Source organism: Montipora foliosa, chromosome 2, assembly GCF_036669935.1.
Source record: "Montipora foliosa isolate CH-2021 chromosome 2, ASM3666993v2, whole genome shotgun sequence".
In the NCBI taxonomy this organism is placed as follows: Eukaryota; Metazoa; Cnidaria; class Anthozoa; order Scleractinia; family Acroporidae; genus Montipora; species Montipora foliosa.
Window position 1 is genome coordinate 6160609 of NC_090870.1, and position 22378 is coordinate 6182986.

Below are 22378 nucleotides of genomic sequence, written 5' to 3' on the forward strand. Positions count from 1 at the left end.
TCTTCCCGGCCGTGCAATAATGTAAAAATGAAGCGAATGACAAATGTTTTTGAAGGTTTTGGTTTCAGCGAATTTTTTTTTTACCGTGGGCCATTTAACAGCGTTGCAGTTTTTCAGATCATTTCGACGGGAAAATCTTCAGATGTTCAATTTTCTGAAAATGATGTATGAACAAAAACAAAGTAATAAAATAAATTGAAAGTGTACGTTTACTTTAATAAGATTCGAATTGTCTGAATGGGTACAAATTAATTTAAAAGAGAACAATATAGTACCTGTAAATATGAAAACAACAGATTTTTCTTGCTGGTCGCCTGAGGCATAAACAGAACTTTCTCGGACTTCGTTTCAAGCTTTTATTTCCTTCCGACGTTAAATGAAAGCAAAACAAGTTCATCAGATGTTTCAAACAGCTTTTGAAAGTGTGGGTATATTTTGTTCATGTCGTCACTGTACAATGACTATAATACATCTTATAATAAATCTTAAATGTGCTTTATCGCCAAAAAAGCGCAAATTGATACAGCAACAAGACAGTGGTTTGAGTTTTAAGTCCAACTTTACCAAGCTAAGAAAAAGAGGAAAAACAAACTAACACTTCGTTTATTCAAATAAAAATGAAGGAGGCTCGCTGATCCTAGCTGCTTGAATTCAAGTTCGAACTTCGTTACACATCAGGCACCCTTCAATAAAGTGCCAAAAGACAATGAAAAACGCGATGGGAAGATTTAGTTCCGCAAAGGGTGCTCGTCTCGTACAGCAAGAAAAATACTTCCAGAAAGAGAACGCTAGTTTAGTCAGCAGGTTCTTACAACAAAGAACATGAATGTAGATCTAACCTAACAGTTCCCAAAACAGTCACATTGAAAGTTTCAGAGAAATGTCCTTCGAAGAACGCGATTAATTGGTTAGTTCCACATCAAGTTAAAGGCAACCTGTACCTTTATTCTTTTCATTATTGTCATTGCTTTTAGAAAATTTCACTCTTTTGTTGATTAACACCTTCGCCTGTAAAAGCGACAAGCAACTTTATCCACGAAAAAAAAAGACGGGACGTGCACCATTTGTGGATCAATAATTTTGAAAGCTGGAAACGAATCTATTAAACTTGCAGTATTCTGGAGTAATGTAATTAAAGGGAGGTACATGCTCTACCTTGCTCTTGGATCGCTATGTAAACAACCAAAGCTGTGAACACCGAAAGATTTCACAACAGCACCACACTCGACTACGAGATCCCACGGGCCAATTGTGAAACTCCGAGCGATCAATTCCAGACGCTAACAGTCAACACGATCAAAAAAGAGGAGACCAGGGAACAGGTTCCATCAACGGTTACCTGAGAACAGCTTTTCACATTGTAGTGTTCCCTTGTGATTAACAGGTCTGCTTCTAAGCAATACTTGGCCATATGGCAAAGAAAATGGTACCGGGCAATTATTTCTCTGGTAGCCAATATCCACGCGAATCTCTCCGTGCGTTCATCAAGACTACGTGAAGCTTTACCATCTCAATAGGAGAGACCTTCAGATTTCGCAAAAACTGAGGCATTTAAGTACGAGACGCCAATATTACAGTGGCTTCCCAACGATTTCATACATCTTCTTTTTTTTTTCTTGCTCAAAACAAAAAAAATAAACTTAAGCCAAAGGATGGCTTTCGTAAGAATCGTTTAGCAAGTAATTGTCTGAATCACGCGAAGTTAATTAGAAAAAGACGTTCACGAACTATTGTAGTATAGGCACATCTGAAAGTCGGTATTTTCAAAACAAAGGTAACACACGTCCTTCTTTCAAGGTGAGCTCTAGTTCTTACCGAGAGACAAAGACCAGCTTGTGGAAAGTAGTTTGATTTGTTTGAACTCAATCGCCACCGAGGAGGCTGCGATTATTCTGACTCCTTTCATTACCCTATATTCATGGATCAGTAAGGTTGTACGTTGGCCAGATTAAGGTTTTCTAGAAAAGAAATCAGTTTCAAAAGCAAGGAACAAAGCGAAGACGGGTTCTTTTCTATTTTAAATGCATCAACACTAAGATCCAACGAAATTTATTCAACCAAGTTTTGATGGCCAAACTGCGGCACGTCAATGCAAAAATTTTCGAATTTACTTTATGATTCCACCTAATCAATTTCCATCATTCCTTTTGACATATTCTTTTCTAAAACCAAATTAACGCTCATGAATTTAAACGAATTGGACGGAAATATCCAGCAGGATTGTCCATTTTTGAACGTCAATGCACAGCATTGAAAATTGGGTTTTTAGGATTCAATCACGCCAAAGGAATGCTACAAGACTTCGCAATTTGCTTGCGCTTTTTGATGTTAATACAGTTTCGAAATTCGCCGAGTATTGGTTATTTCAGTTGCGTTTTTGTCTTCTGAAAAAAAACAAGGGATTCTCAAAAGTTGGGATTTTCACGTCTTGGATAACTACAACATGTATAGTGAACAAACTTGATGATGAAAATTACCTCCCCATCCCTCAAAAAAAAAAAATCAAAAGAACACTGAACAAGAACCGACGTGCAAAATACAAACGAAATTTAATTTAACAGTTGAAAACAAGATTAACTGCTCCTTCAGCTTGCGTGAATCGAGTCTACAGTGTTCTTTAATGTTTCCCTTGACAGCGAAAAGGCAAGCGAATATACCACCTGTCTGAAAAATTACAAACTGTCACCTTCTTCGTCTTCCAACGTACGAAAAGTAAATTTCATGGGCGTTTTGTTTTTACAACGAAATAATGAAAACAACTGATTACTTTAAAAGGACAAGAGAAGTTTCGTTTTGATGAAAACACCATTGCGAGATAATTTGGAAGTACTGTACAGAATGAATGGACACAGTGACACTAGAATCATTACGAGTCGTTGTCTGTAATTAAAAGTTCTACTCGGATATGTTCGAGACTGAATTGGGCTCCTTCAATTTTAAGAAAACTGCGGGCTTAAATACAAAATGATGTGATTTAAGTAACCTTTGTTCCTAGCCCGGGATTTTGCTGTGCGCAAATGACAACCAACGGTATAGTTACAAAGTTTCTTCCAAACGGTATATGATATAGGACTTTTAATGGTGAAATGGAGAAACCTTTTGCTTCATGGGATGAAACCATCCATTGAAAAAAATTAAGTGGTTTTATTCAACGATTTTAAGACATAGACTCCATGCTTGGCCGCAATCTCTCCAAGGAGTGCGCTAACAACAAACGCGCTCTGTCAGACGTCAACCTCAGTACTACAACCCACGAAAGACAATTGAATTTCAGAGACAAATTTCTAACGTTTTAGCAGTGATATCATGATTCGCTTGTTGACGGTAGACCGAAAATTGTCCTGCATGAGGCCCAAAAAAAATGCATCTTTATCGATCAATCTGCTCAAAGCATTCTCTGACCTGCAAAGTTGACATCTTATTAATCCGGGTTTATTTCGGCGACAACAAATGATGTCATTCCTCAAAAAAAAAAAAAACTATTAAAGTTAAAACCTCAAGCTACCTCTGCAAGGAGAGCTCCACTGCGCCACGAGAGAGAATACTGCTATCATAAATCAATAGATGAAGGAGGTTTCCAATGGGTGGGCACAGAGCCTTTTGAAAAGGGTTAAACGACGAAAAGGGATGAAAATAAGGGGAATCAAAACTAATGTATATCAAATCCTACAGAAATTGAAATATTGACGAAGAGGAAAAACCGACGGGTGGAAACTGAAAAGGATCACTAAAAGTTTCCTCCCCTAAAATGAGTCTTCTATTTTCTCACTGCAGCTGGATTTTTTTGGCACTGACCCTTAAACATACGTGATGCAGAAGGTAAAAATAGCAATTTCTGTGAAATATTTTTTTAAAAATCGGAGTGGCTGTTGAATCACGACTAAGGGTAGCATTTGCATTGATCAAGCGAAAAATACATCAATCTGGCTATCTGCTCCAATCAAGGCAGGTGTTCATTTGAAAAGTTAATATCCAATTTGTACAGATTGTAACTAATAGATGGTGCTCTTTTGCCTTTTCAAAGGAGACTCCGAGGTCCAGATGAAGAATTCAGTTACAATATCGAAGAACTCTATAAGATCTCATCACGCTTCCGATGACAAACCTATTTTTATTTTTATTTTTAGCACCTTTGTAAGAAGCAAACACTAATATCAGATAGCGCGGAACGACCACGCCGTTCCGAAAGAAAAAACCTTGCAACTCATTGACATTATTATTTTTTAACCGCATGGTCATCTAATACTTTAAAAGCAAGATGTCCACGGAAACATCAAAAAGCTCCAAATGCGTCGTTTAAAAAACCACATGATACCGAATGTTAATGTGGTGGGCGAAAACTTAGTAAGCTTGACAGTGTTGCTATTTTCACCAGGGAAAATATGAACATTCGACAGACCAAGCCACACAGTACTGAAAACAAGAAAACAACAGACAATTGTTTCGTGGCCAAAAAAAACGACGATCCTCCTTTTTACATTGGTAGTTGAACAGGTGACAAAAAATGCATTGTACTTGTTTTCAAAACACTGGCGTCTGTCACGGAAGCATGTGCATGGATTAATCTCGCTTGCATGACAACGTGGTTCATCGAAAGTAGGATCACGTATTTGAAACGGAAAACATACACGAACTCACATTGGAGTCACACGGTCCAATAGTAACAAAAAAATGTAGTTACTATAACCTTTTCAGAAAACGTCACCGGCTTTCTTAACAATGGGCAAGTGGGCACCCAAGCCGCTTTTCCACAAAACGCGGTCTGCAACGCAATGTCCAACCACTAAAATAGGGCTCGAGGCATTTGCACCTCCACTGCTTTGTTTGATTCAGTAACAAATTTCGCTAATTGCGAAACAATTCTCAGATAGTGTTGAAATGGTATGGGGCAACCAAGCAATGAGAACAAAACTCGGCTTAACAAACAAGACCAAATGTTAATCAAAGAAATGCAAGGAATGGAAGAAAAGGAATTAACGTCTTTTAGTCCTGACTAGGGCAATTGACATGAACTAAAGAAAAAACAGTTATAATAACAAACATGAGCAACGGAGACGAGGAACTCTTCCCACTTCATAGACAATATTGCACAAGACCCTAACTTCGGTTTGGAACGATTTTACTTCTGCACATTACGAGATAGGGAAGATTTTTGAAGTAAACTCAGTAGAAATACATGGGATCTAAACTTGCGAACACCGTTGACGAAAATGGAGAACAACAAGCTTTCGAACACGTTTTTTCTGCCTCAGGGGTTTCAAATTACTGTAATACACTTTCCAATAAAAGATGAAAAAAAAAATTATATACAAAACTTTCTCTTCCTTTTTCCGTTACACAAATCACTCGGCATTGGAAGTCGTAATTGGCTCAAATGCATTTAAGATTCTTAACAATTATGAGTTAAATTAGAGAGTTTCTCTTCCACATGCGAAAGCACTCGTAAGATTGAAGAGCTTTGAAAGACTGAAGAGATGTAAGACTTTTGGATAAGGGCCCAACAGGTAAAAACTGTTACGTTTGTGACAAAAGCCTTTTCCTACCTTCTTGTTTCTCAAAGTGAGGATGGTAAGTTTCCACGATGCTTGAAAAAAGCTAAAATTGTTTTACGGCAAAGCACTATTTGTGGTGAACCCACCTTTTGGTGGATCAGTGATCAACCAGTCTACAAGGCACGAAGAAATCATGCCATGGACAGCGATAACTATCTGATTTAAATATAACAAATGACATGTGCCATTCATAATAATCACGAAACGAAATTTTAACAAGGATTAGTGAAAAACGTCTGTTGAATATGACTCCGAACTATGGGTTCAGTTAATCAGTACACCAAAGACACCTTTTCTCATGAGCCGACGATTTCCAAGTTTATTGCAAGCGAAATTAAACCGAAGGAAATAAATCGTGCTTGTGCTTCACTCGAGTGCAGTTAAAGTTGTCCAAAATCTGGCTAAAATGGCTCCAAACTGGCTAAGTCAACAGTGCTGGCTAAATGAACAGCTGACAAAGCAAGACAGCATTAGAACTTTTAAGCGCAACAAAAGGTTATTTTGCCAAACAATGAAGACTTGACACATTTGGTTAGTTCGTGTCATACACAAGAGTCAACTTTCTCTTTAAAACTTATGGATTGTGTGTTTTTCTTTTATGTTTCAACAAGGAACAACTTGAAATTTCAAGAAGCGCTGCCAAGCAAAGCTGCCACTGTTAAAAGGTAAAACTTGTTGATGAGATCCAGAACATCAGTGAGAAAGACGGCATCGACTTATTTCGTTCCGCTTTCAAAATGGAATTCAAAAGACTTCAAAGAGCTGGATGTCTTCTGAGTGTGCTTAGAAAAGAGTTTCCTGTTTCCAAAGGAGGTTGTGAACAGGAAATTAATGTGATTCTGCAAACAGAGTTTACAGAAATAAGGCGCAAGAACCATGCGGTCTTTTGTTTAACACTTTTTGTTTGAAAACAAGAAAACAAAAGCAGCCTGTAAACTGTAACTACACGCTCCTTTCACGTTTTACATTACTCTTTAATTTTGTTATAAAAACAAAATGCACGCGTCGTGTAGAAAATAAACATCTCATTCAGCCAACACAAAGGCAAATTACACTTTCAAAAATCCGGTTACTTTGCCACGATAGTAAGCTAATTCCAACGCCTTACCGACTTCTGTTGGGTATTTCGGCTTTCCCATGCCAAAACTGGTCGCGTCGATTTTCGAGATACAAGAGAAAATTGCTTTTTAAAAGTCGTCTTCTGTCAGCCTCTCGGTACTTTTACAAATGGGAACTTTGCAGCTGATGTCAACAAAGATTAATTCGTTTTCGTTCGATAAAACGCCTTGCTCCTTAAGATAAAATTTCCTCTTTGTTTCCCTCGGCTTTTAACGATTTCCTGCAAAGATATTACATTTCTATTTTTTTTTTAGAGAGAGAGCTGGGGTTCTTCTTCTGCCATTGCCGTTAATCCTAAGTAACCACATGCGAGAAAAAAAATGCAGTAATTTCTTTCTTTGAGAACAATCAACGACTTTTTTAATAACCCTTTTATTTCAATGGCAATTTTTGGAACAAAAATTGCTGCACGATGAAAAGGCTAAAGTAAATCTCGACACGTCACCTTGAAATGAGTTTCATAGTTTACACAGCGCAAGTTTATTAATCGAAGATTTGCAATCTGCAAACACAATACAAGGCTTTCTACACAAGTCAATGATGCGAGCATTAAAAAGGACATCTGTGTACACACAGTGATTTCCTACATTTCCATTTTGTTCAATACCACCATTTGCGTTGCGTTGAGAAAGATGCAGGCTTGGAAGTTACAGAACGGCGTCTGTGGTAACAATCTATACGAAGAAAGATTTCCAAAATCACTGAGGATAAAGATTAGTGAAATTGTCTTTTCTTAAAAATATCTTTATTTGCCAATAAGAAAGCCACAGAACGATAAACAAATCCATTCCGTTTAGCAACAAAAATGAACAATAATTCTATTGATTCTGATCGACAGTTTAATAAAAGAAAGCGGCCTTGAGTGAAATACAAGGAAGGTAATTATAAACTTGCACTGAAACATAACGATAGAAAGAGAAAATAATTAAGCGCAGACACAATGAAAAGGAGTTTATTCAATAGGGGGAGGTCAATAAAATCAGTGTAACAGACACTTTGACAAAATCGAAAATTAATAAAATGAAGCTGGTATTCAAGAAAACAACGAAGCATTGTCAATTTTTGGCCGCCGGTGAAAAGGTGTAGGGACTGAAAGGAAGATTACAAAAGAAGATAAGCCGATTTCATCCAATATTAAAAGAGCTATAGAAATGATTTCGGCAATCCATGGAGATTAATCCTCCGATCAAATAAAGATCAATGCTGAATGGGATGATGGCCAAACTGAATTTACCAAGATTGGTGCTGTGAATGGATTCACCAAGTTACGAAAAGGGCTCACACTATTTACCAGAAAATGCATGATCCCTTTTACCTTTTATGTCTTCGTCTCTTCGCATTCCTCCGAGTGAGATTGTGAAATTAGGACAAGTAGAAGGAAAATTATCATGGATACTTCTTTATACTGGGTAAGATAAAATTTACCAGGGTGAATCGCGTCCAAATTAGTTGTGTTTCACATTTCGGCAACTTGCCAGGTACGAACCAGTAGGGATTTAAAGGAAAGACAAAGGCAACCTCAACAAAAAAACTCTTAAAATATAATTTTCATTGACAAATCTTAAGTCATTTACGATACTTCGGTATCCAGCTCACGTTGAATTATACAGAGTACTCGCTGCCCGGAATAGGGGCAGACAGGCAGCCCTTGACTAGTACTGTAACGGAAATAAATGCAGAATTTGGTGATTTCACGTTGTTGTTTCGCAGAGCACGCAAAAAAAAAAAAGTGAACACAAATACGTTTCGCACGTGTAGCACGACTATTTTTCCTCTTTTATCCCATAATATTCTTACTCAGTTCTGGCGTTGTCGTTGCTGTAGATGTCGTCGTTTCTCAAACTCCCTTTAACTTAAACTTCCTGCGGCGCCATACAAAGAAAACCTGCGAGGTAAAGCAAAAACTGAGCATCCCGGTCGAACCCGGGATTAACTTGAAAGCCGGCGTGAGCTTTGAACTTGACGTTGTGCTCTTGGTAGATGGTGCGAAGGTCTTTGTTCAAATTTCATCATCATATCTGGAAAAGATAAAAAAAGAAAGAAAAATCAGAAAGGTGAAGAGACCTCTGCTAGCCACATTCGCCAATTATCAAACAATCCGGTTCAAAACTAAAACCGGTTTTGGGTCAGACAACATGTGGCATGGTTAAAATTAATCGCTGCCTAAAATAGCTGCCCCAGGTTCATTTATTACTAGTTTTCTTATTTATTACTTAATTTTCTTTATTTCAATTTTTTTCTTTTTATTTGTAATTTTATTTTGCATTTGTCTAATAACAAAAAAAATGGTCTCTCTGTGGAAAGATGTCAGTTTCTTTTAGAAAGCTGTGAACAGTGATCTGAAAGTCCAGAAGTAACCAATTCAGTGAAGAAAACGAGGCTTAATGAGGCTCGGTTTCATTAGAATCTAACGCACGCTCCACATTGCCTGTGTACACACGCTCCTCTCCTCGGAAGAAATCAGGGAAGGGTTTTTTTCTGAGGGGAGGGGGCGACTGTACACAGTCTAAGCTGGCAGAAGCTCGAATCGTTTTGCGCATCAAAATTTCTTCTCTCCATAAGCGATTTTCAAGAGCGAGCCATTGCCTGAGGAGCCGGTTTTCGTCAGGATGCTCCAGGATCAAAATTCGCCCTAAACAGTTCTTCCACGGTTTGAATGCATGGGCTGCTTGGTTTGTTTTAACTGACGGTTTTTAACAACCGCCGACCAAAATCCGTCCGCTTCGCCGTATTGCTACAGCTGCTCGCGTCAGTGGGTCACCTTTGTTCTAATTCTTACATAGATGGAATACAAACATAACTCTCCTATTCCCGAAAACTAAGAACTTTTGTACAAACACTTGAATCCGTTTGTGTTTGTGTTCCACTCGCGCGCGGATGACCGCGCGGATGACCGCGGGGACTCGAATCAGCGGGTGACGCATGCATAAATGCTGATCTTCTTACCCTATCATTTTTCCTGATTTTGCAACTTTACTCGTTTATTTCTCTGCTTCCGAACGATTTTTTTTTTCATTTTTTGCATGTTAAATGAAAATAATTTAAAATGTTTGTCTTTGAAATTAAAAAAAAAATTCTGTAGGTGGAAAAAAAAAAAAATAATTAGAGATATATCTCAAAAAACTGATTTTTCTGTAAAATTGGGCTACTGATTTTCTTGAATCTTAAATATTTTAGAGATTTTTTCTAACATTATATGGTAACGCTGTATGGGAAAATTTCACCGTCCCGTTTTTTTTTTTCACAACAGACAATATACATTGATTACAAGGCTGAAAGAAGTATCTTACATCGTTGCCATGGTAACATTATTTTAGAGGAAAATCTACTTCCCTGGCGAAATTTTGTCTTGATATGCTTACACTAACTATATCTCAGAACAATTTTTTTTTATTTGTGTGAAAAAGGAAAAACATCACTTTTAAAACAGAAGGTGAAATCCAGAGAGGTAATGTTAAGTTGCAGATATCATTTTAAAGGGATCTAATCCTATAAATTCACTGGTTGCAGCGATGTAGCTAGGGCGTAGCTTTATTATGTTCAGGACTAATATAAGGTCATTCTTTTCTTTTGATTTATTTGACAATTGTTTCGGAACCGTTCCCGAGAACGGCTACGTCAGTAATTTCGAATTGAGCCCGTGCAAGCAGAATTATGATGCAAGAATGACATCACAAATGACAACAACGACATCTTCACAAAGCTGACCAAGAGTTCACCTGTTTGGCTTTTAGAAACAAAACACATGGTATCGCAAACTTTCTCATAAGAAATAAGAACAAAAAGATGAATAAGAGACTCATCTTTTTTGATGATTTGGTGTAAAAAAAAAACCTCGTTTTCTTGCACAAGGTGTCAAAGACGAATTATTTACAGTCGATCATTGTCGGTTGAGGCTATTAATTTTTCTTTCTTCTTATAAACGCCTTGAAAAAAGAGGCGTAGTCAAGTGGTTAAACCGCCGTATTTGCATGAAGTATTGCTTTGACCTAGCCGATAGCTGGACTTGTCACTGATGCCACAAAATGGCTCTTTATCGCCTTCGACCTGCCAGATGGAAGTTTCAAAGAATTTCACGTTCACTACGTTTTACAGATTGTTTTAGTAGAATACTCCCGAAGAAGGCTGCTAACCAAGTCCGCTAAAAAAAGGTGTCTGAATCTTGCTTTGTGTCTCAGTATTTATTAATTTTGTATTATTTTGCCATCAAGAAAGAAGAAAAGATACATTAAAGCCGGCCTTGAAAGTCCAAAATATCCAAGAAGGCTAAATCGAAGGAAGGAGAGAAAAGTTACTTTGGCAAAAACTTTCGAGTTGCAATTGCGTTTACTGCCAGCTTAAATTGTCAAAACCCCGGCGTTTTAAATCTCCCAAACTACATGTTGCTTCATCCAGTTGTTGAAGTCTTACAGGATACTTGAGCTTTTTGTCAGGGCTCTCCATTATAGTACTGCAATAGATTGAACATGCTACCATTTTTTCGAAACTCTTTAACAAAACTGGAAAAAGAATCGGAACTATGCTAGATGCCGATAACTTGAGAATGATTACAATCTGCTCAGTATTTGTCCGTTGCCACATTTTTAATCCTGTACCGCGGAAGAAACAACGGTATCAACATCAGTTTATGTACATTCGACTGCTCTTGAAATTCTTTCGATGGAGCTTCATTCTTTTTGGCCATAGTTAACAGAGGGGAATGGTTTGGAAGCTCGGCAAACACCAAAGGAGAAAACAAAGTTGCCAAGATTTACGTTGGAAAGTCCACGACCGTGCACAAACTTTTGTTTTGCGCTCATACACTATGCATGAATTACGTAGCCAACACGTTTCTATTGGTTAGTTCCTCAGTACGGAGTAAACAACTATTGTGTTTTGTGCACGGTCAAGGCCAAAAACGAGAACAAAAACCTACAACAAAGAAAGTTGTCGGGTTTCATAACCATTCCCGTCTATTAACTATAATTGACGTATATGATTCATTTTGCAGTCATTTCTCGATGCATCTTGCAAGACCAGTACTTCCAGTTTTCTTGGTTTTAGGAGAAAAGTCGTAGCGTAAAGAAATTGTCATACTTCTCACATTTTAATGTCATTCCGTATTGCCACCAACTCATCCGGCCGGTTAAAAAAATTAAGTTTGCAGTCAACAAATGTTCTTTAACTATTTTTCTTTTAATTTACGAGGGGTTCACACCGAACAAAACGCGTTCAAATTCAAGCATGGTTTAAGCGACTCATCAACTTCGAGGCAGGAATTCCAATTGAGTTCCCCCATGCAGCGACAAAGGGGGTATTTACATGAGAATGGGACGAACTCAGAGCGGTATGAACTTTTGCAAAAATTTTTGCAGCCCTTTACATGAAACCGAGACGAAATGCTTGGTGCCTGGTTTTGGGAAGAAATGGCATCTTTTGTTTAATATATACAGCTATTTCAAAAAACGTCGAAAAAAACACAAAAAGCCCATAAGCCAAGACTGCAAGGTAATATGGGAATTATTGAAACTAGCTAACAATGCCGCATCATATAGCAAAGATCTCCTGGTGTCACGTGAAATTACCCATACTACCTTGCGGTCTTGGCTCATGGCATGTTTGCTTTTTCTTTTGACAACGTTTTTTGAAATACCTGTATATCGCTGATCCAAAACCACATAGGCTTGAAACTTTTGGACCCGGTCTGAGATTTGTTTGCATTTACATGAGAACGGTAGGAACGTGTTTGCATTTACATGAGAACGGGACGAACGTCAAACCGGTACGCGAGTTTCTCGTCGTGGTCCAGCAACCGAGACGAAGTCAATCTCGACTCCAGAGCTCTTCTCTTGACTGAGCGAGAGAAGAGCTCTGGGGAACCCTGAAAGAAAGTGTCTTCTCATTGGTTTTCGTGAAGAACAATCAAAAGCGTCTCTAATTGGTGCATTCATGTTAGCGCGAGGAGTGAGCAGGCGCCGTAAGGTTCCAATAGCCAGTTTTTGGCTATAAGAACACTACGGCGCATGTTCTCCTGCATAGAGTTTCCCAGAGCCTTGGGTCGATCCAAGGCTCTGGTGACGAGAATGAGACGAAGTCAAACCGGTCTAAGTTCGTGGTCAGACCGGTTTTTTTTATGTAAACGGCGAAAAACAAGAAATGAATGCTGCTTAAAAATTATGGTACTAGTCTTTAGGGGAAAGTCTACAAAGGAAAATAAAAAGGTAGGTAGAAAGATTCCTTTCAGTGCAAGGTGGAATATTCCTTGTGTATTTTAGCTGTTCTTTGATATTCTCCTCAGCCATATTTTTCTCTAGCTCGTGGACCTGTCGACTAAAGCTTGGGTAAACATCGTTGAGAATAATTCGCGAAGTAGTTAATAGACCTCTTTACAGTTGTGTGCTTAGTTACCAGGCCTTTAAATGAAAGTGAGGCTGTTGTTGACCTTGTTATGATACAGAACTCCCTCCTTTTCTTATGTAAATTCTTTTAACAATGTTAAAAACCTATTTGGTTGGGGGTGCACGTGGTGTAAACGCCACAAACCAAAACCCGGTTTAATTGAACAACTTTAAAAGTTTATATTTTGGTCTGAACTAGGTGTAGGACAAAAGTTAAACAAGATTATCATATAAAACGCATACTAACCTGCAGTTTGGCGTACTTCCCATCTCTCTCAAGCTTGCTTTCTTCTTGAAATTTTCAGGCTTCAACACACCACACTAACGTTGCTCTCGAAGATTCCTGTGAGCTCAAAGTGGATGACGCGTAATCCAACAACGTCACAAAAATATGCGCGAGAAGAGGAACTGGGGCGAGTGCGCAGCGAAAAAAAAACGAAAACTGTCGACGACAACTTCTTTTGCAGGCACAACGAATGGTCGGTTTGATGGAATAAAGAGGAGCTCTGGATCATCAAAAACGATCTCTCTCAAGCACTCGTGACACTACTAATGTTTTTCCCGACTGTTTTTGGCGAAACCCGAGAATTTAGCCCCACCCCTGCACCCCAAAGAAAAAGATACGTCCAACCAAATTTAAGGTTGCACGTAATTCGGAGATTCCTCAAGGACGTTTTAAAAAAATGCAAGGACTTTTCCAAGGAAAAGTTTAGTTCAATGACTCCTCTCTCCTTTCTAGGAACATCATAAAATTTAAGGACGGTGTGCCCACTACTTCAAAGTTATTTTTTCCCGGTTTATGAATATGCGGGAAAAGCAGCTCTTAACAAGTGTTATTGAAATCCAAAAAGAAAATTGGGGGTAACCACGCATTTTCAGAGATAATTAATCAACAAATTTGTAAAAAGCTTTATAATACAAAACAATGTATGGCTTTCTTTTCCAAATTTAAGCCTAATTATCTCTGAAAAATGCATAGTTACCCCCAATTTTCTTTTTGGATACCAAGAGCACTTGCTTAGTTCTGCTTTCTCCGCATTGTTTTAAACCAGGCAAAAATATCCTTGTATCATGACTTAAGCATCACCCATAGGAATCCTGAGTGTCTCGAGATGCGCAGAACGTATGCGCAATAACAACAGTTGGCACCGTTCTTAAGGAATTAACAAGAGCCTGATGATGCTGGAATTCCAATCATTCAGTTTTGAGTAGGATGTATGGATAAACATAACCAGGAGCCTACAAATCCAGTACTACATGTAGGTCTATGAAACGGCATTTTCACAAATCAAGCTATTTTTGACGAGTTCTTAAATAAGATTTGGCATGCACGAGCGACCATTCTCAACCTCACGGGTAATAAGTTCTCATGTAAGACTTGTGATTGGCTGGAAGGTCTGGTTTCGCGGGAAAATCAATCTAAATGCGACTCGGTCTGTAAAAACGGCGTTCCACAAATACAATAAAGTTGTACGCTCATAGCCATAGGAACCGAGAGTGTAAGGCGGGTTTAACATTTGTTCCCGGGTTGCCATATGGCAATTCAGTCAGAATCTGAGTGGAATTTGTCCGTTTTATTTTTTCACCTTGTCGGAAAATGAAAACCTGTCACTCCCCTGCTAAGTACTGTCTTTGTGCGTAGAGTCTTTTGCGTAGATTTTATCCAGTGGACACAGTAGAATATTTAATTAACCTGCAGTGGCGTCGAACTCGTTGTAACACGAATGGCGTTTTGGTGCATCTTTATACAAAATATACCCTTATGGAGCTCAAGAATGGAACGTCAATTGGATAAACAAGACAGGCGGTGAAAAATAAATATCTAATATCTTAAAAGCGACGAGTAATGGACTCCGTCGAGCCGTATCGAGGTGAGCTGTATTTCCAATATTTTACTAAATGTGGCGACGAGTAATGGTTTTCTACAACAACTGCATCTTTTGCCGTTGGATATCAAAGTGAGCTTTGTTTCTAATATTTTACTAATTGTCGTGTTATTTTCGGATTGGCCCCACCAGCATTACTCCCAGGAAAACCCAGTTTCAGCGCCTTCAACAGTGTTCCAGATAAGAGTCGGGTCTCGGGTAAATAACCCAACAACGAAGGCTTCCTGACCCGACAGATAAAATGTTAATATTCAGTTAAATACTACAACAAAAATTGCAAACGAAAGACGGAAGTTTCTTGGCGAAAAAGTACGTTGTTTAACTCTGAAAGCAACGAACGATTAACATTCTTCCCTGTAGTTCATTCAATGTAAACAAGAACCTTGACACAAGGTGATCACGTGCACCTTTGTGGTTGCCTAGCACGTGATCAATTTCTTCCTTTTGACAGAACATCGTGATCTTTCCCTTGATTCACAGAAGTCAGACACTGCAGAAATATTGGTGTTTTTACGATCGATTGTCATTAATCTTTCGCTGAGAATTCGATATTCAGTGTTTTATATAAAAACGATATTATTTTTTTCTTCATCTGTCTTTTGGCTTGCCTTTCACTGTTAACTCCCGGCTTTTGCGATACTTTTTGGTGCACACGTAAAGCCAAAAAGATTTTTGACCTTGCATCAGATTACCGTATTTACTCGAATAAGCGCCGCATCGCCCATGCGGCGCTTATTCGAAGAATTTCGTATAACCAGGAAAAACACTATAAATTGTTCCACAACGACAAAGGAGTTCGCTCTCACCGCTGATATTTTCGCTCTCGTTATCATGAAACTCTCGGGTTTTTTTCACCGCGTGAATTTCTCTCGTAATTCTAGATTTACTATCAGCTTAGTATCAGTCCATAGGAAAATTAACAGATAGAAAGTGTACCGTTGAATAAAAATATAGAAAAAAAAAATTGTCTGGTACAATGTTTAAATAAGCACCGCCCTTGAATAAGCGCCGCACTTGTGGCGCGAAAAATTAAATAAGCGCCGCGGCGCTTATTCGAGTAAATACAGTAGACTGAAAAGAAGAGGAATTATGAAGTGGAAACAACATGTTCAGTCCTTCCTTAGAGTATGGAATAAACGTTTGCTTAGTGCAACTGCAAGACATGCATGACGTGCAGGAAAACGTCCGTCCGAGCAATTTGCAGTTAGTTTTTTTGTGGACTATTTAACTAAATGAAGAAACGAGTGAGTTTTACTCAAGAGCTTGTTTTGTTATGGCCTGCTTGGCCCTTAAGTTAAGATGGCGTGCCGTCGAAATATAGGGGCTTGGTTACTTGTCATTTCCGGTATGATGCTAATACTCACATATTTCATTCAACTAGATCACTTGTTTTACATGTAAGTCGACATGATTTAAGTGAAAGATTGTGCACGTACAGCTGTATGAGTCTTCGTTCTTAATCCTGGGCAATTTCGATGTTTCTATATGTCAAGTGTACTAAAAATTGTGGGTGGCTCATAGGCAATATGTTTTCATTGCTCTAAATTCAGGCTTTTTTTAAAATATCATTGGCAAGTTAGAATTGGACAGATAGTATTTTTTCATTGCCCTAAATCTTTGCTTGTTATAAATTTATTATTTGAGTTGTGCAACAAGACAGCTTCTGAGTGAAAAAAAGACAACCTTAAAGCATTTGGAAGTGTTGTACTCAGCGTGATATGCGTAAGCAATGTCATAACAAATATAGCCTGCAAAGCAGGCGTATTTTTGTTTTGGTAAGAACTATTGGCCGACATCTAACAGAGGCCTGACGCCCGTCAAAAAAATTGCACTCAGTGAGAGGAGGGCAGTATGAAATGGTACTGGGTGGCCTTTCCGCCCCTTCCCCTGCCCCTCGTCTCAATCCTCTACCAGCTGTGTGCTTTCAAAATGGCGGCCCATTACGAACTTTAGACCTTGAAAAAGCATCCGCCTGTCAAAAAACACCTGCTCTGCAGGCTATAATAAATAATATAAATTGTCTTACATAAACATATATGTACATTGTATAAACATACACATTGCTTGTTGGTGAAGTTTGCACTAAGACTAGAGTAATTATTCATAAAAAGGGCTCTACACTCAAGGCATAGTTAATAGAGGGGACTGGTTTTGAAGCTCGGCAAACATCAAAGGAGCAAACAAAGATGCCAAGATTTATGTTGGAAAGTCCATGACCATGCACAATCTTTTGTTTTGTGCTCTTACACTATGGATGAATTACATAATCAACACGTTTCTATTGGTTAGTTCCTCAGCACGAAGTAAACAACTATTGAGTTTTGTGCAGAGTCAAGGCCAAAAAAGAGAACAAAAACATACAACAAAGAAATTTCTCCGGTTTCATAACCATTCCCCTCTATTAACTATGTCGGCTCAAGGCGAACTTCATAATTATGTTAAAGTAAAAGTACAAGGCATTGGGATGAAAAAGACCAGTACTTATGAACTGCAACAGATGATTGCAGAAGGGAGCAATGACTTGAAGCTAGAGAGTTGGAAAAAATAACCAGCATACAAGGAAAAATAAAGAAAATTACTTACAATATGGATGGATGAAACAGCCTTCTAGAGCACAAACAAGGCCAAATTAAGTTGTCCTGCCTGGAGAAGTCAACAATTACAGAATTTTATTAGAATCTCAGATGGAAGGGTCTGGACTTACATGTCCAGTATAGTGGATTTCCTTTGCATTTCACCCTTCTTTCAATGAGACTCAACTTTTGGCTGTAAAGTAAAAGCATGCAGTTGTACTGGGGTCTTATCTGAACACAAATGTGTAACTTTAAGACACTTATGTGAATGTACATGTATATGTGACTTTAATGATTGCATTGTGGAATGCAATAGTGCCGCAAATGAAAAGGCAGCATGAACTTCATGAGGCTAAAATTGTTTGGTAAAAGTTAAGGTCTTTAGTACTGGTTTGTAAAGTGGCTTTGTTGATGGTAGGGATGGGTGCAATCTTAACAGGTTTCATCATTATTTTTCTTTTTTATGGGAAATGCCAGATACATGTACATGGAAAAAGGTGAGCAGAACATTCTTTTGCAATTCAGAAGATGAGACTAGACTTAAGACACAAAGATTCACTATAAAAAGGCATGGTACCATTGGCATATGTGGATGATTTTTCAATCCATGGAAGACACATGAAGAGCTCTAATAATTTGACCAATCAAAAAGGTCCCCATTGGCAATGTGTCTGTTTGTTACATGTACAGATGTCAAGGGCGGATCTAGGGGAGGTGCACTGGGTGCACGTGCACCCCCCTCGGTTACCAAAAAAAAAACGTTTTAGTTAAAAAATTCTAAAATTTACAAACGAAATAAAAAACCTAAGTACATGTAACAGACACAAATGATTCTTCCTAGAAATGTAAGCTTAGCTAAAAAACAGCAAAGCGAATTAAGCTACTAGAGGATATTAAAAGCACAAAAACTGCATTAAGTTATATTTTTATTTGCCTCATCATTTACAGATTTATCATACTACAGCCCTAACCCTCTTAAAAGCATGTATTATACATTGTCTAAAATATAAAGATTGGGCTTCCTGTGCATTTCCGTCTGACACATGCCCCCCCCTAGCCAAAATCCTAGATCCGCCCTTGGATGTAAGACGTCTTTGATTCTTCCCTTAACATCCCCTGTCACTTTTCTGGTTTTCCTGGAAATATCTTTTCAAGAGTTTTCTCTCTGTTTTGCTGTTTGTTGAGATTTGCTTGGATTACATGTACATGTACATGTATCAATCAAGCTTGAATGAACTCCAGCAAAAGCAGAGCTCTTTAATTTGCAGTGTGTCTTTGTGTTTAATTAGGGGATGCAGGCCTGGGATGGCACAGAAGCACCAATGCATCCCAGGTTTTATTATGTAATTCTGCTCTGCAATCGAGTTCGCTTGTTCTCTACTCTGTTCTGAGGGGCTTTTCTCTAGGATTCCTCCTCCAATATCCTTGAACCATTTCTCAGTTTGATCGAATTCAATTTGACTTGATAAATAAGTAAATGTGGGGTCTGGCAGCTTTCTCTCCTGGGAAATTAATGTTTTGAATAATTTATATTTTATAAGATAATGAAAACTAAAAAATCTTGTTTCTTCCTTGTCCTTTGTTTGTTGTTGCTATTTTTGCTGATTTTTAAGACCACAGATCCCAAAAAACAAATGATTTAAAGACACCTTAAATGCTCCTTAAAATATAGAGGACATTACATAGCCACACAGAGATATGAAATTTCTCTTCCGAGTGTTGAAAAAATTATATTTCATGAGTGAGCACAGCGAACGAGCCAAATATTTTTCAACACGAGAACAAGCGGCCATGTAATATTCTATTAACTATATAAACACCAATGAAATACTAAATCATTACATTTTCACGAAAGGCATTGTAAGGTGCAATTTCACTATGTAAGCATAGCAACAGGCACCCCCGGATAACCCCCAGTTGATGACTAAAATCGCCTCGTGACTTTTATACAAATCGCTTGATCAAAGTGTGCAAAACAAAAAAACTTTTAAAAAAGTTTTTTTTTTTTTTGATCACAACAGTATAAGAAATTATTTAAATTACTCTTAAGATGACTTCCGTTCAATCATACATCATATATCATATATCTTTATTTACCCTCGGATTTTTAGAGTAGCTTGGTGTAGCTAATTTCTCCGAGCATTTACCCTCCCAACCATGATACATCACAGAAGAAAGACCACAACACCGGGAACTACATGCCCTACTCTTTGCGACAAGTGTGCGGGTTCTTTTACGTCCCACAGGATTACGAACATTGAAGGGTTGTGAGACGGGATCTCCGGCTTATCGTCCTTATCCGAGAAGACTAGAGAGTCTAACCATTTGCAGATGTAATTACAAAGGCAGCACTTTCTCCTCAGTTATTTAAAGACCCTGAGTGTCGGTCCAGCCGGAGTTGAGCTCACGACCTTCCGTGTGACAGCCCGGTGCTCAACAAACTGAGCCACCGGTGCACGGTGAAACTTACCGAAACGTCAGTAAATGTCATCATCCTAAACAGCCCTTCTCAGAACTACACTCACTGGAACAATCATACTTCACTTAATTATCATATGTGTGTCTGACGTGTGTATGTTCACCAGTAACCAATCGAAGGGTTTACCTCCATCCCCCTCCCTCCTTCCACCTCATGCGCAGGTAAGGCCCGGTATTTACATGAGACTGGGACGAACTCAGACTGGCATGAAGTTGTACCAGTATGAAATTTTTGCAGCTGTTTACAGGAAACCAGGACGAGATGCTTAGTTCCTGGTTTCGGGATGAAACAATATGTTTTTTTCCAATAAATATATGGCTGACCCAAAGGCATACAGGCTTGAAATTTCTGGACCCGGTCTGAGATTTACATGAGACCACTGCAAACTCAGACCGGTATGAGAATTTCTCGTCTCAGTCCAGCAACCGAGACGAAGTCAGATGGCGACGGCGACAACTGAGTTCATCTAAGTCGATACAAGGGATCGGTGAGGAAGTTATACATACATACATACATACATACATACATAACTTTATTTCGATTCCGATTTTTTTTAGAGTAGCAAAGAAATATGCTAGTATCTCCGAATGTAATCTAAAATAACAATGCAAACTACACAATAACAACGATATTAAATTACAATAGCTTAGATTATAATATTACGATAAAACTAAACAAAAGTATGTACAATGAGATAAGACATAATAAAAACTAAAATATATATGACTTGATATTCTTCCTAAAATTAGTTACGCTAGGCGCGGTTCTAAGTTTATCAGTTAAGATATTCCAGTATTTAGTAGCAGTGAATTTAAATGAGTTTTTGCCATAGTTTGTAGTGTTCACACGAGGTTGGTACAACTTATTTATACCTCTAAGCCCTTGGGTATTGCGTCTCAGAATAAGTAAGGATGTGATATACGCAGATGTTAAAGCATGAAGGGCTTTGTAGACCATGTTTAAAGTCCTGAAAGTCGCATTCGATTCCAGTTGAATTTCACGTGCGCTGAACAGTCCTGATCCTATAATATTTTTAAATCTAGCACACACTAGGTGGTGCTGAAGGACAATCAACTTCTTCGCAAATTTTTGACATAAGTTTTTAATTTCCCTTACACAGACCATATCGATATGCACGTTTATCTCAAGATCTAAAATTGCTAATTTTATAAAAATTAAAAGAGCTCATTGAAAACGCTTACCCTGCAAATACATCCACGAATGTGATGCACGTACGCGAATTCGATCCCTCATTGATTCGCGAATACATAACAAAGTGCGAAAAGGAACTTGCATGATTCAAAGCTGAAACAGCGTATTTTCCAAGAAGAAACGGCAAGTTTTTTTCCAAAATCTCGAGCAACTTCAAGAGCAACTTTCGCGTCCTTTCGCGCCACTTCTTAAATCTAAAATCCACGTTCTTTTCGAACAGCGGTTATCGTCCGCGTGAGGCCCTCAAACTGGTGCCCAGACGTGCCCAGAGTCCTCAAGCTCTTTGGTCAGCGGGTTGACACCTTCAGGAACTGGCGCCATTCTCCATTTTCGAAATCCCCATAATACACATTGCTTTCCCCACCAAATTTTGCATAAACCCTTGTTTCAAATGCTCCTAGGGATATCGGAATATGTAGTGTTCCCAAGAGCATTTGGAAACAATAGCTTATGCAACATTTGGGGAGCAAACAATAATGAATTTTTCCACAAAATCTGGGAGGGTTTCCGGGTCGTTTTTTGCATTATCTTAGAGTCTCTTCGTGCGACAGCCCGCTGACCAAAAAGCCCGAGGACTCTGGGCACAAGATTGGGTCTCCCTGAGAATGGGGGAGTTAAAGAAATGACGACGGCTACCATTCTCGTCACCAGAGCCTCGGATCGACCCAATGCTCTGGGAAACTCTACGCTTCTCGTACTAACATGAATGCACCAATCAGAGACGCTTTTCGAGAAGGCGGTTATCGTCCGTGTGAGGCCCTCAAACTAGTGCCCAGAGTCCTCAAGCTCTTTGGTCAGCGGGTTGACACCTTCAGGAACTCTGCAAGGATAACAGCGCCATACAGTTCATTTTCGAAATCCATTCTTCACGGAAACCAATAAGAAGACAAAAATTTGGTTTTATCAACGGAGTTGATAACGTAAATTGGCCACCGTACAGAGATTCTAAAAGCTGACGTTTCAAGCGTCAGCCCTTCGTCAGAGCGCCGATTCCCTCTGACGAAGGGCTAACGCTCGAAACGTCAGCTTTTAGAATCTCTGTACGGTGGCCAATTTGCATTATCAACTCCGTTGGTAAAACCAAATTTTAGTATACTACTTCCCACCGACGTAGCACCACAGTTTCTTTAGAAACTATCCCCTTCATTCAATGAGAAGACACTTTGTTTCAGGGTTCCCC

General features: G+C 38.7%; 1 protein-coding gene and 1 long non-coding RNA gene across 7 annotated transcripts in view; one reads left to right on the forward strand and one right to left on the reverse strand.

The window, feature by feature from the left end:
- LOC137992228 (insulin gene enhancer protein ISL-1-like) overlaps positions 1–21394 on the reverse strand; it is a 64250-nt gene extending 42856 nt beyond the window's left edge. For 2 of the 5 annotated variants that reach the window (XM_068837426.1, XM_068837422.1), the window contains exon 1: positions 8469–8708. The gene's annotated coding sequence lies outside the window, so the exon portion shown is untranslated. Of the gene's footprint in view, positions 1–5543; positions 5700–8468; positions 8709–17517; positions 17578–21188 lie in introns of those variants that run through there. The other 3 variants (XM_068837425.1, XM_068837421.1, XM_068837430.1) reach the window with 2 other exon arrangements.
- On the forward strand, positions 4504–13569 carry LOC137992230 (uncharacterized). Of its 2 annotated transcripts, none has more exons than XR_011121660.1 (3): positions 4504–5504; positions 6164–8080; positions 13354–13569. It is a non-coding gene; the product is annotated as an uncharacterized lncRNA (long non-coding RNA). The 2 variants fall into 2 exon arrangements; XR_011121661.1 differs by having other exon boundaries at positions 6164–6217.
- Positions 21395–22378: the final 984 nt, after the last annotated feature.